General features: G+C 46.4%; 1 pseudogene; it reads left to right on the plus strand.

Annotated features, from left to right (window-relative positions):
* The first annotated feature begins 2,807 nt into the window (after positions 1 to 2,807).
* On the plus strand, positions 2,808 to 3,691 carry LOC150059215 (CD81 protein pseudogene; annotated as a pseudogene).
* Positions 3,692 to 13,194: the final 9,503 nt, after the last annotated feature.

Below are 13,194 nucleotides of genomic sequence, written 5' to 3' on the forward strand. Positions count from 1 at the left end.
ACTGAGCAGGGCCTCAGATGATTATAGAAGGCACTTTTCTGCTGTTTCTGTGGTGTCCTAGCAACCTAAACAGGAAGCAACAGAGGTAAAACAAAGGTTCCTGAAGGTCATCTCCTGCTGGCTGCCTCCCTCCAGGTGTTGCAAGGGCTTTCTGCAGCTGCTACACAAACAAATGCCAGTAATCCTGGCCCACTGGCTGTACACAACAACCCAAGCAAATGACACAATGTAAGTCCGGCGAGCATACACACACAGATGCAAATGATGTGTAACTGTGAGCTGCTAGCAGAAATACCAGCTCTGTGTGCAATGCTGTGAACTAAAATCAGTGTTTTGAAGTCGAAGGCTTTGAGAAATAAATGGCATTTTGAAAGTCAATATTATGAAGTGGTTGTCAGCAGGAAATGGACGGAAGTGAGAACAAATGCTATATCCCCAGTGAGGTTTCTCTTCCATGGTGTGATGCTTGGAAAGCGAGTGGGAGTGAGAGCTGTGATGTCAGCCATGCATGCTAGGATGGAATCAGCTGAGCCCATCATCTAATTCCCACATCCAAACTATCAGCAAGTCTTCTGCCTCCCAATCAAAAGACACCTATCCAGTCTATTTCCCTTATCCCTGGCCATCTGCCACATCCCACTTTGCTGTCATCTCTAGTCTGGACCACAGCAAACCAGAATTCTGGCTCCCATTACTTCCACCCAACAGTCCCTACACTGCCACCAAGTCAGAACGGTGTTTTTTTTTTGTTTTTTTTTTTTTTGCCAGTCTTGGGCTTTAGCTCAGGGCCTGAGCACTGTCCTTGGACCTTCTCAAGGTTAGAGCTCTACCACTTGAGCCTCGGCACCACTTCCAGCTTTTTTTTCTATGCATGTGGAACCAAGGAATTGAACCCGGGTCTTGGTGCATGCTAGGCAAGCACTCTACCACTAGGCCAAACTCCCGGCCCAGAATGGTGTTTTTCCTTTCGTTGATCACTCATTTTCTTCAGTTAAATTTCTCTTATTTCTAGTTTATTCATGTCCATAAAGTCTGGCATCTATTTTAAGTGCACAGATCAGTAGTGTTAAGTCTATTCACATCATCCTGCAATCAATACCGGAACCCCTTTTCTTCTCCTGAAGCTGGAAGTCTGTGCCCACTAAACATTCTCCATCACCTCCTTTCTCCAGCCCGTGACAACCACAGTTCTATTGTCTGCTCCATTTACAGACCGATACCTGTGAAATTGCAGAGTATTTGTCCTCTCATGACTAGCTTAAATTCATTCAACTTGACTCACCCAAGTGTGTCCATATTCATAGCATGTCCCAAACTTCACCACTTTTTTTTGCCAGTCCTGGAACTTGAACTCAGAGCCTGGGCACAGTCCCTGAGCTTCTTTTGGCTCAAGGCTAGCACTCTACCACTTGAGCAACAGTGCCACTTCCAGTTTTTTCTGTATATATGGTACTAAGGAATCAAACTCAGAGCTTCATGCATGCTAAGCATGCATTCTACCACTAAGCCACATTACCAACCAACTTTTCTACTTTTTTGGGCCAGTCTAGGGACTTGCACTCAGGACCTAACCACTGCCCTTGAACTTTCCCAAAGCCACAGTATCACTTAGGGTTTTTTTTTCTAAGTACACGGTACCGGGGAATTGAACCCAGGGCTTTGTGCATGCTAGGCAAGCACTCTACCACTAGGCCACACTTCTCTACCTTTTAAAGACTGGATAATATGTCATCGTGTGTGCACAGACATTTAGTTAATGTATTTATCTGTTGATGAACATTCAGGTTGCTGTGAATAACGCTGTGTGAAGATGAACATGAAAATATCTGAGCCCTCATGTTCAGTGATTTTGACTGTCTACTCACAAGGGGTTTCGCCGGATCTTATGGAAGATTGCTATTGAAGTTTTGATAAACTACCATTCTTGTTTAGCCATTCTTTGTATGTAATTCAGCCAATACTGCAGTGATCCTTTAAGGAGAAGTTGAGACTGCTGCTACGCAATGTAGAACACTTAGTGGCACCTCTAGCTTCTACTCACTTGAGTAGAATAGCACTGCCCCAGTTGGGACAATCAAGAATGTCTCCAGACATTGCCAAATGTCTCCTAGAAGGAGGAAAAGCAGCAGAATGGCCTGTGGTTGAATAAGATCATGACAGTCCCCAGCCCAAGCCCTTCGAAGCTTTATTTCCAGGTTTGGATCCAAGTCAAACCTAACAAAGGCCAACAAATCCCTGCAGACCCATCCTGCTCTCTTCTGAGACCTCATCTCCAGCCATTTCCAAGCACTCAATAAGCACTGGCCACAGGACTGCCTGTTCTCGCCTGGGCACACAGGTAGATTCCCACTTTTGTCTGGAACAACACATGCTCAGGTCTCTGCAGAGCCAGTGGCAAGCGCTTGCAATTCACATCTCAACTCAGCTATCACCTGCTACTAAGCCTTTTCTTTGTAGTCCTTCCCCAATCCAAGCAGAATTTTGTTGCAGAAAACACGAAGAGGCCTACGTCTGCATGCCATAGTATTTTTAGGTGACTGTAGTTTTTCTTGATCGCCTTTATCATCATCTATAGTGTTTATTGCTTGATGGTCTACGGAATAAAAATAAAATTTATCATCAAAGCTGCAAGATTTTGAGAGTGAAAGAAAGAGCATATTAAAAATAATGAACAAGGCCGCAGAGCGAGCGTGCAGCGTCCGCGGAGCGACCCTCGTCTCCACGCCAGGCCTCGCGCGCTTGCGTGCCCGCAGCCCCCGGCCCGGACCCCCGGCCCGCCCTTCCCCGCTCCGCGTGCCATCGCCGCCATGGGGGTGGAGGGCTGAACCAAGTGCATCAAATACCTGCTCTTCGTCTTCACTTTCGTCTTCTGGTTGGCCGGAGGCGTGATCCTGGGCGTGGCCCTGTGGCTGCGCCGTGACCCGCAGACCACAGCCTGCTCTACCAGGCACTGGGAGACCGACCAGCACCCAGCACCTTCTGTGTGGGCATCTACATCCTCATTGCTGTGGGAGCTTCCTGGGCTGCTATGGCGCCATCCAGGAGTCCCAGTGCCTGCTGGGGACATTCTTCACTTGCCTCGTGATCCTCTTTGCCTGTGAGGTGGCTGCTGGTATCTGGGGCTTTGTTAACAAGGACCAGATTGCCAAGGATGTGAAGCGTTCTACGACCAGGCCCTTCAGCAGGAGGTGGTGGATGATGATGCCAGCAACGCCAAGGCTGTGGTGAAGACCTTCCATGAGACGCTCAACTGCTGTGGCTCCAACAGGCTGACCACGCTGACCACCTCAGTGCTGAAGAACAACCTGTGCCCCTCAGGCAACACCCTCCTCAGCAACCTCATGGAGAGCGACTGCCACCAGAAGATTGATGAGCTCTTCTCGGGAAAGCTGTACCTCATTGGCATTGCAGCCATTGTGCTTGCTGTCATCGTGATCTTTGAGATGATTCTGAGCATGGTGCTGTGCTGTGGCATCTGGAATAGCTCTGTGTACTGAGACCCTGCAGGTCCCGGGGCAGGGACCCCTGCAGTGCCACTCGAGTGACCCGAGGCTGCTGCTGCACCCTCACCACCTGGGTACATAGCGTTTCCGGTGTTCCTCTGCTACACTTAGCCTTCTCACTTCCGAGGTTTTGTTTGGTTCTGAATTCTCCTGTTCACTTGGGGATGATGTCACCTGGAGCCAGCTGTGAGGGCAGAGCTAACCAGGGCCTTGGGGCCCCTGGGGGCTCTGCCCGCTGAGCAAGGCCTCTCAGGGGTGCTTGCCCAGAGGCTCCTGTGGCTGAGCTGGGGGCTGTGCCCAGCCAATCTGCCCATCTTGTGGGCAGCTCCTGTCTTTTTAACCCTATCCCTCTCCTTCACCCCCCACGAGCTGGATCTGTGAGCACTCTTCTATGCCTTCAGTGTAGTGTCCTTTCTAACATGTCACCCTCAGCTGTAATTACATCTTATACAGTCATTTAATAAAGGAAAAACCAGGCATGCCAAAAAAATTAAAAAAAATAAAAATAACGAACAAGTATTAATCATCCAGGAGTTTATAATATCTCTAATTATCCATCTACTAGCCTAGGTCCTGATTTCAATGAGCACAGAGATTTTTCTTCTGTTTTGTCCCTCTGTTTTCCCAGCTTCTGCAACAGCATCTCATACACAGTAGCTGTGCAATGTATATTATTGAAGTAATATCAACATTTGCTTCAGTCATTTTAACTATGAAAATAAGATATTGTAACTCTGACAACCTAGAGATGGCCACGAACAATAAACGATAAAAGAGCCATCAGAAGCTCACTGAAGTGTTGCTTTCTTCCTGTGGCTATTTCCACAGTGAAAGAAAACTTGAGAACTGAAGAGAAGGCAAGCCCTGAGAGAGGAATTTCAGAGCGGAAGGCCAGGGTCCAGCCCCACGCTCCTCAATCCCAGCTGAGCCTGGGAACCTTTGGGTATTTGGTTATGCAACACCAGTGTCCAGGCCTGCACCACACCCAGTGGAAAGGAAGCTCCCAAGGCAAGGCTTAGGCAGACAGAAGAAACGGGCCCAGGAGGCCACGCCCACAGCACACTCCATGTGGACAATACTGACCTGGGTCCCAGCCTTGGAACAACGGGAGGACATTCGAGCGACTTGCACATCTTCAAATCTGGGTTCAATGAACCAAATTCAAACCAAGTTGAGTTCTTCTTCAGATCCCCCAGTGTGGACACGTGGTCACCTCTATCTACCCAACCAGCTCCAAGCCTCCAGATTTTCTCTCCGTCCTCTCTACACCTTCCAGGCTGCCCCTAACGCATGATGTCATCCAGGATCCTCTGGCTTTTCATTGGTTTTGGTCAATGGGTATATCCAGAAGGAAACCAGAGGATACAGGAGAGAACGGTGACCCGTACTCCACTAGATTCTGTAAGAGGGCTACAGCAGACAAATGCAGTGCCCTGCCCCCAGCTGTCAATTTCACACAAGAGAGTAAAATCTGTCCAGGGCTGGAGAGAAGAATTGGAGATCGGCCTGTATTTATAGCAACGCATAGACAGATACAAAAGAAGCTTTCAGGAAAACAGAACAAAACACACAAAAATTATTTAAATCAGCTTTGTTCCTGGTTTTGTCTGCAGTTCTTACTAATTATATACCTTTCTCTGTTACAGGGCTGCATTCATTGCTCTCTCCTACTCTGCTGTTTCATAAACACTCTCATGACACTTTCAAAAGGGTGTCTGCACTTGGAGAAATAATTCTCCCATGAAGTCTCCCGTGTTTCTGACATCTCAAACTTGACCCATGGCCTTCTCAGAAGGGCTGAGCACCATGGCAGACAATCCGATTGGGATTTCCTACAGAGACATGTCTACCCCTTGCTCACAGTTTTCCCTGAGTGGAGGAATCTACCAAGGTCATAGCAGTTAGTGAGGCTGGAAGTAAAGGGGGAGTAGATTTTAACTCTCCCTGGCTGGGTGCTCTCAGACAAATCGCTGACTCTGTACGCTTCAATTTGACCTTGTATGAAGTTAGACAAGTGATCCTGTTTTGGATGATGGTGTAGTAGAGAGGGAACTACAATGTCAGTTTGGGTCCTGAGCAGGGCTGTGAAGAAGGGAGGGGATTTGTGAGAGCTGGCAGCGATGAATGTTCAGTTTATGACACATAATAGGTGATCAATAAGCAGTAGTTATCTTTATCACATAAAGTTTTATGGCTTTTATAGATCATCATGTATAAAGCAAGGGGAATGGAACACAGCAGATGTCCAATATACAGTATAACTATGCTTCTATCATTCTCGTTAGTTTATATACAAAATAATAAAAATAACTGCTACTTACTGACCAACTACTATGTGCCATGAACTCAACATCCCATCGGTTCTCACTAGATGCTCAGTATACAGTGTGATACGTTTGAAAGTAGATCTAACAATGTAAGTGATAAAGGGTAGCAAGTTCTTCCCTGAGTTTGGCTTGGAACATTCTAACAGCTCTTGTCAGCCTTGGACCTTACCCTCTTGCAGTCACCTTCTCCTCAGAAGAAAGAATGATGGGGAAAGCAGATATTGCTTTTAGAGTAATGACAGCAAGAACCATCAAGAAAGTTACAAATTTTCATCAGCTCTAGGACATATGAAATTCCTGACACTTTTCAATTATACTCTAAATTCTAAATTGGTAGAAAATGCGAGCGGAAATTTCTAAGTCAAGAGACCATGATTGTTTTAGTGGTCTTTCTTATGGAAGGCATTGCTTTCTGGAACACTGAGCCAGGAGGCAAGAGAGCCAGGGGGCTTCTCCTGGGCATACAGTTAACTAGTTGTATGGCTTTGGGGGTGTGGTTTCTCAGTTGCTTGCCTGTTAAACACAGGGTATGAACGACACAGAGGCGTGTGGCTATTTTCATACAGATCTGATGAATTGTGGTGGGGGGGAAGGGAAGAGAGATGTGTACTATTTATAAAAGTCCATGAGCAGAGGAGGTGGGATAAAGGTTAAGTCCACTGCAGATCCTGGGAGGGATCCCCACTGCCTTCTGAAAGACTCCCCACTGTGAAGCCTGAAAGCTGGGAGGGAATTAGCCCTGTGGTGGGATGTGGGAGGATATGGGGTTGTGGTGGCAGCAATTAGTCTGACAAAGAGATAGACCTGTGTCTATAGTAAAGAAACAAGCTAAATAGACAAGCACCGACAGGTGACAGACACAGAGATAGGTGGCCATTGGTGACCCTTATAAGAATACCTGATTGAATGGGCTCAGTGACACAGAAAAGATAAGGATCAAAAAGGGCTCCACAGACCTAGGTTTTTCTGGGTTCTAGAAAGCCACGCTTGTTTTGAGTCAATCACCTTGCAAGCACTGAGATGTATGAGTCAACATGACTCTGATCTGAGTCTCTTCTTACAGCCCCAAAGGTGCCCACAGGCCACGCTGTATCCGATTGTGACAACAGAAAACTGAAGCAGATAAAAGAGTGACTTACCTGAGGTCTGACGGGCTAGTCACTGCTTTATCCACTCACGCCAGGCACGTGCTGTGTGCTGCTGGGAACACGGATTTCTAGGGAAAAATGGGAACTGAGGCTTCAGATGAACAGATCTGCACTCTTATACTAACAGGACATAGATTATTTCAAATACTATTGTATTGACCTTCTCAACTGTCTGGTATTGGTGTGGTTTGATGCTTTTGTGTTTAATGAACTAATCTCATTGTAACAATACAGTTAATAATATATTTTCTAAACTGAATGTGAAGATTGTAATATTTTAAGAGTAAACATCTATCTGGAGCAGTTTTTGGTTGGAAGGGGAAACAGACTGACTAGTCCTTTAAGGCCCTTCGTAACATACATATACGTTATACATATACATATATATATTTAATTTGCTTTTGTTGGTGGTGGGGCTTGAACTCAGGGCCTGGGCTCTGTCCCTAAGCCTTTCACTCAAGGCTATCTGTCTACCACTTTGAGCCTCAGCACAACTTCTGGTTTTTGAGTGGTTAATTGGAGATAATAGTTTCACAGGGATTTTCCTTCACCAGGGCAGCTTCAAACCAAGATCCTCAGATCTCAGCTCCTGAGTAGCTAGGATCACAGGTGTGAGCCACCAGCACCTGGCTTGAGTCACCAGCACCTGGCAAACATCTTTTTATTTCTTCTCTTTTTTTTTGATCTGATGGTCTTGATTTTTTGATGAGCATGTGCAAATCATATCTTAGCTGAAAAATTTGTTTACTCTTAAAATATGAAATGCTGTGTCACTCTTTAGATCAAATAAAGATACTAGAAGACAAAGGGTGAACAAATGCAGAGTGGTATTCACTGGACACTGTGTGAAAGTAAACTATACACCTTCTGGATGGGAGTGGAAGGGAAAAACTGGGAGAGAGTGAGGAAAGGAGTGACATTGTCCAAAAAGAAATGTACTCTACACTTGACTTCTGTAAATGCAACCCTTCTGCCCATTACTTTTATAATAACCACTAATTTTTTAAATATTAAGAAGATACAACAGGAAAGGTCTTAAAACATGAATGCTTGTTTTTTCTATTAAATGTGTGAGTTACAGAATCAGAAAGTAACTAAATACCGTGACCCTCTGAAGCATTGTCAGTCTAGTTACTAGATACATTTGCTTGATCTTTCTCCATTTTCTAAGCTTACACAGAGCACTGCAGACTGGAGACTGGAGTCTACCCATAGCCCTATGTTTCTGAGCTCTCTGCACTGACAACTAAGGTGACTGGCATCAATAGTTGACTTTGGGAACTCAAAAAAAAACATCAAAATTGAACCCCTTGACACAGACCCTGGAGAAAGAGGTTAATTAATTTCTTGGGTTTGTTGAAAAAACAAGTCCATCTGTCCACTGGGAATGGAGCTGAAATTCTCGAGTCCTTCAGCCATCCATGACAGTCAAGCAGGCAGAATATAATCAATTGCTTAATGCTGAAAAGGCTGGGTATCAAATGTAATCCATCTACTTAAACTTTATTACCAGTGTTCTCTTTCTCAACCTCTCGAGAAATCCAATTTCTTTGATGGAGGAAAATGAACGTAGAACCAGAGAAGCAGCACCTGTTAACATCCCTCCCTCCTCTACCACCACCGTAACACTGTCTGTACACAGACACTTGGGTGAACTACCTTAAATGCAGTCTTGGCCTGATGAGGTAATGAAGCGGTGTCACCTTTACTGGAATCCCTCTCCATCTGGGACCCTTTTCCCACAGAAGGGAGCATGTGGAGGTGAGGGAAGCCTATCTGGCTGCTGAAATTCCAGCCACTCAACCCTCCCTCCCAGGCCTTTCTGCCCTAGACCACAGCATTGTGCACAGGTCATGGACTAGGTCCGAGTCCTGGAGCTGACGCTACCATCTGCTTACCTCTAGACTCTGAGCGTCAATGAACACCAGTCCATCTCTCAAAGATGGTACAGATTGAGCAAGTTAGTGCTTAGTGAACAAAAAATGCTAAGGCCAATGAATTCAAGCCGGAGGACTGGTATAAAACAGAACAAAACAGGGGGCCGGGAGTTTGGCCTAGTGGTTAAAGTGCTTGCCTAGCATGCATGAAGACCCGGGTTCGATTCCTCGGTACCCCACATACATAGCAAAAAGCCAGAAGTGGTGCTGAGGCTCAAGTGGTAGAGCTCTAGCCTTGAGAAAGTCCAAGGACAGTGCTCAGGCCCTGAGCTCAAGCCCAGGACTGGCAAAAAAAAAAAAAAAAAAAACAGAACAAAACAGCAACAACGAGAACAAAAACCTCAGTGTGAAACACAAGTCAATGGCGAAGCTTAGATCATCACTCAGTTTAGCTCTCCAGCCCACAAAGGTGATACAGCGTGAGTGCAGCCATGATGGTGGGCGTCCTCTTAGAAGGGCATCCTTGGGGGGGGGCAGATATTTCCAGAAGCTTTCCATTTGCTCCCCTGGATCTGAGTCTTCAGGGAGAATCTCCTTCTGCCTTGATATGACTTGTGCAAAGGTCATTCCAACTCCTGTGCTGCCACATCTGCACACAAGTCTCCCCTAGACCTAAGGCCTGAGCTGAAGGACTGGTTGCCAACTTTCTTGGTGGGCCTCAGACACAGCTCTGTGTAGGGGTGGGTTAGGCAGGGTCCGTCCACCTCCAGGTAGCCATGTGCTACTCCTTTAGCACACGGGCCCCCCAAATCGAGGTAGGAGCCTGAATTGTGCTTTTCCTCAGATTCATCACCTAGAGCCCTAACTCCAACTTCCTGGGAAAGGAGACACAGAACCTCCCTGGAGGTGACTGGGTTATAACGAGGGCCCTGAGGGGCCCCCAGCCAAGCTGCCTGGCAGCTGTTTGAGAAGGGAAGATTGGAACACACAGATACCAAGGATGCTGAAGGCCCAGGAAGAGAGAGAGAGGCCTCCGGGAAAATCAGCCCTGCCAAGCCATCCATCCCAGACTTATGTTCTAGAACCAGGGAGACGGGTGGCCACAGAGTCTGGGGCACTCTGGCATGGCAGCCAGGGCTATGACATTAATGCTCAGTTCATGAAGTTTTGGTAAGTTCTGTTTCTACTCATTCACATCCAAGGCGATGGCTGATGGTGGCAGGGAGGAAGGGAAGTCCCAGCACTGGGAATTGCAGGTCTAGATGCTCCCCAAAGGAGGTAGGGGCAGTTTCTGCTAATTTACCTTCCATTCTACACATGTATTGCCAGTCCCCCCCCCCAACACACACACATGGAACCATACACAAAGCAGATTTGAATTTCTAGTCCTCTCCTTCTGAACTCAGCCAAACGTTTCACTTCTGGGTCATGGTGGGAACTTGCTAATGCACAGCTTTTACAACCACACTACACCATAGCCTGGCTCTCTGGATGTGCTCCCTCCCCACACCCAGGCCACACTGTGTGGGGTGACAGGGAGAGGCAATCACAGGAACTAACATCTCACCAGTCCACTTGCTGCCCAGCTGGACACAGCAGCTCTGGTAGAAACCAGAGTCAATTTCCCTCCCAGCCCCATGCTGAGCACCTGAAACACCCTTTATGTGTGTTATTGATTCACTGACATTTCTAAGTGAAGTCATTTCTGCCAAAGAGGAAAGTAAAATTCAGCAAAAAAAGAAAAAAAAAAAAAAACCAGCACCCAAGATATCTAAATGAGTCTACTCTGGATATTAGCATGAAAATGACGGATGGACACAGCAGTCTCTGAGAAGAAAAGAGATTAAGTGCTACTTGAGCTTTTGCTGCTTCTCCTTCAGTCTGATCATCAACTTCTGATGATCTTAACCCTTTCTGTTGTCTTTGAGACAAGATCGCACTCACATGCGCTAGGCTGGCCTAGAAATTGAGAGCCTCTAGCCTCGAAGCCCTCTATGGGTTAGGATTACAGGTATGTGCCACAATAACCCACTCTAACCCTTTCATTTTTTACACCTAGTAATGACTTTGTTCTCTCAGGCTTTGTATTTTCATTAAGATTCATTTCCTGACTTAAGAGCAAGGATCTCCTTGGTTCTTAATAGTTCTCTAGTGGGGCCAGTGCAGTGAGCTGGCACAGAGGACTGTGAGCAGGAGTTCTCTGAGGAGAACTTAGAGGCCCATAGTCCATGTGCCACGTGCAGAATTTTCTGGAAGGCCTGCTTCTGACTTGGTTTAAGAAGAGAAGGAAGTCGGAGAGCAAACTTGTTCATTGGTTTAGGGTGAGAAATACAACTGTTCACTAGGCCTAGCTTCCTATTTACACTCTTCTGAGCACTCTTATTCTGCACACCAAGTACCTGGACATCCAAAGTACACTCCACAGGATGTGGAGTTGTTTGCAAGATTGAAATCAGATTGGAGTCTCGGATCCCAGGTCCAGAAAGTTCTTGGCCTCAGCAGAGAAAGAATTCAAGGATGGCACAGAGCAGACGTAATTGGTGGTAATTGGTGTAGAGTAGACTAAAAGTAGAGCATAAGGCAAGGACAGAAGAGAGAAGAAGCAGGCTCAAGGAGAGCAGCCATGGGGTACCAAGACCTCAAGCTTTATTGTGTTCTGTGGGTAGACATGGTGGTGGGCAGTCCTGAAAAACTAGATCACATGTCATTAACTTCCAGAGACCGTTCTCTGAGTCATCAACTCCTCCTTCATGTCAGGAAGGGCAGGGCTTAGCCTTGGGGGATCAGATCAGGGTTGGCATTTGAGGACTGTGAGGCTTTGGATCAGCCAGGACCTGTGATATGTCAGGAGGCATTCCATTAGTCTCCAGGACAGGCTGTGATTCCATCATCAGCATTCAAGGCATCCTTCCTAGCACTCAGGTTTCCTGACTCTGTGGCTCTCCTGTACCCAGATGAAGTGTGCTAAGAGGCAGGGGTGCGCTCAGCACCACAGAGACTGCCCGGGGCCGGTGGTGTCTGAAAGGCTCTGCCTGACCCACTCCTCCAGCCATTCTTTTCTCTAGTCTGATGCTCGCATCATCTTTCACTAGACCATAAAGTACAAATGAGTGAGTTTGGACTAAGAGCCCAAAGATCTCTTCTCAGCGCCTTGGGACTATACCCAACTTACTACAGTTTTGTGTTTTGTAGCGGGGGAGGACTCCAGATCCTTTGCTTTTTCATCCCAGATCCTGCCTGGCTTGCCCCCAGTCTTCTTGTGTGGGTTCTCCTGATTTAACTCTCAAAGGGAAACACATTTCCCCAGAGGAATACGTGTGTTGCCTGTTTTGTCTCGAGCTCTGTCTCTCTGTTCCTATCTTTTCCATGTTTTTCTGTCTCTGTCTCTGATTCTCTATTTCTCTTTGTCTCCTTTCATCTCTTTCTCTCTGTTCCTCTATCTCTACTTTTTTATCTCTTTGTCTCTGCTTTCTCTAACTGTCTTTCTCTCTCTTCTCTCTCTCTCTCTGTTCTTTTATCTACTTTTGTTTCTTTCTGTATCTTTGTCCTTCTCTGTGCCTCTACTTTCCTATTTGTGTTTCTGTCTCTTTGTCTTTGCCTCTATTTCTATTTTTTGTCTTTTTGTCTCTGTCTGTTGATCTGTCTCTGTCTGTCCCTCTCCTGCTTTTAAAGAGTGATTGAGATATAATGTAAGAATATGCATGCTCTGTACCGTCTCTGCAGCTCTGCATAAACAGTCGCACCATCACAGGAGAATCTCCGTGGAACTGTTATGGAGACTCCCACTGTAACCTCATCACACTTCCTAAATGAGATTCATGATAAGAAGTTTCATCCATGAGAACCTGGGAATGGTAGCTATACCAAGGACCTAGACACTAAGCACCAGCAAGTGCTGACATGTGCTTGACTCACTTGTGTCCCTTGGGAGGGGACAGGGTCTTAACTCTTCCAGAAAATTCCAAAGTTCTGTTCAGATTGCTTTAGGAGAAAACTCTTTAGTCAGAGTGGCAGAGATAGCAGAGGATTCCACAAAAATTCAGCTCTGGTACAAAGCACATTTCAAGGTGGAGAACATAGATGGGAAAGTTTGCCTCCCGACTTTAAAAGTAGGAGTTGGACTCCAGATGTGAGTGGCTCACATCTGGAATCCTAGCTACTCAGGAGGCTGAGATCTGAGGATCATTGTTCAAAGCCAGCTCAGACAAGAAACTCTGTGAGATTCCTATCTCCAGATAACCACCAGAAAACTGGAGTTGGCATTGTGGCTCAAAGCAGTAGAGTGCTACCATTGAGCAAAAGAGCTCAGGGCTAACACCCAGGCCCTGAGTTCAAGCCC

This window comes from Megascapheus bottae, chromosome 9 (assembly GCF_031878675.1).
Source record: "Megascapheus bottae isolate mThoBot1 chromosome 9, mThoBot2.hap1, whole genome shotgun sequence".
Classification (NCBI taxonomy): domain Eukaryota; kingdom Metazoa; phylum Chordata; class Mammalia; order Rodentia; family Geomyidae; genus Megascapheus; species Megascapheus bottae.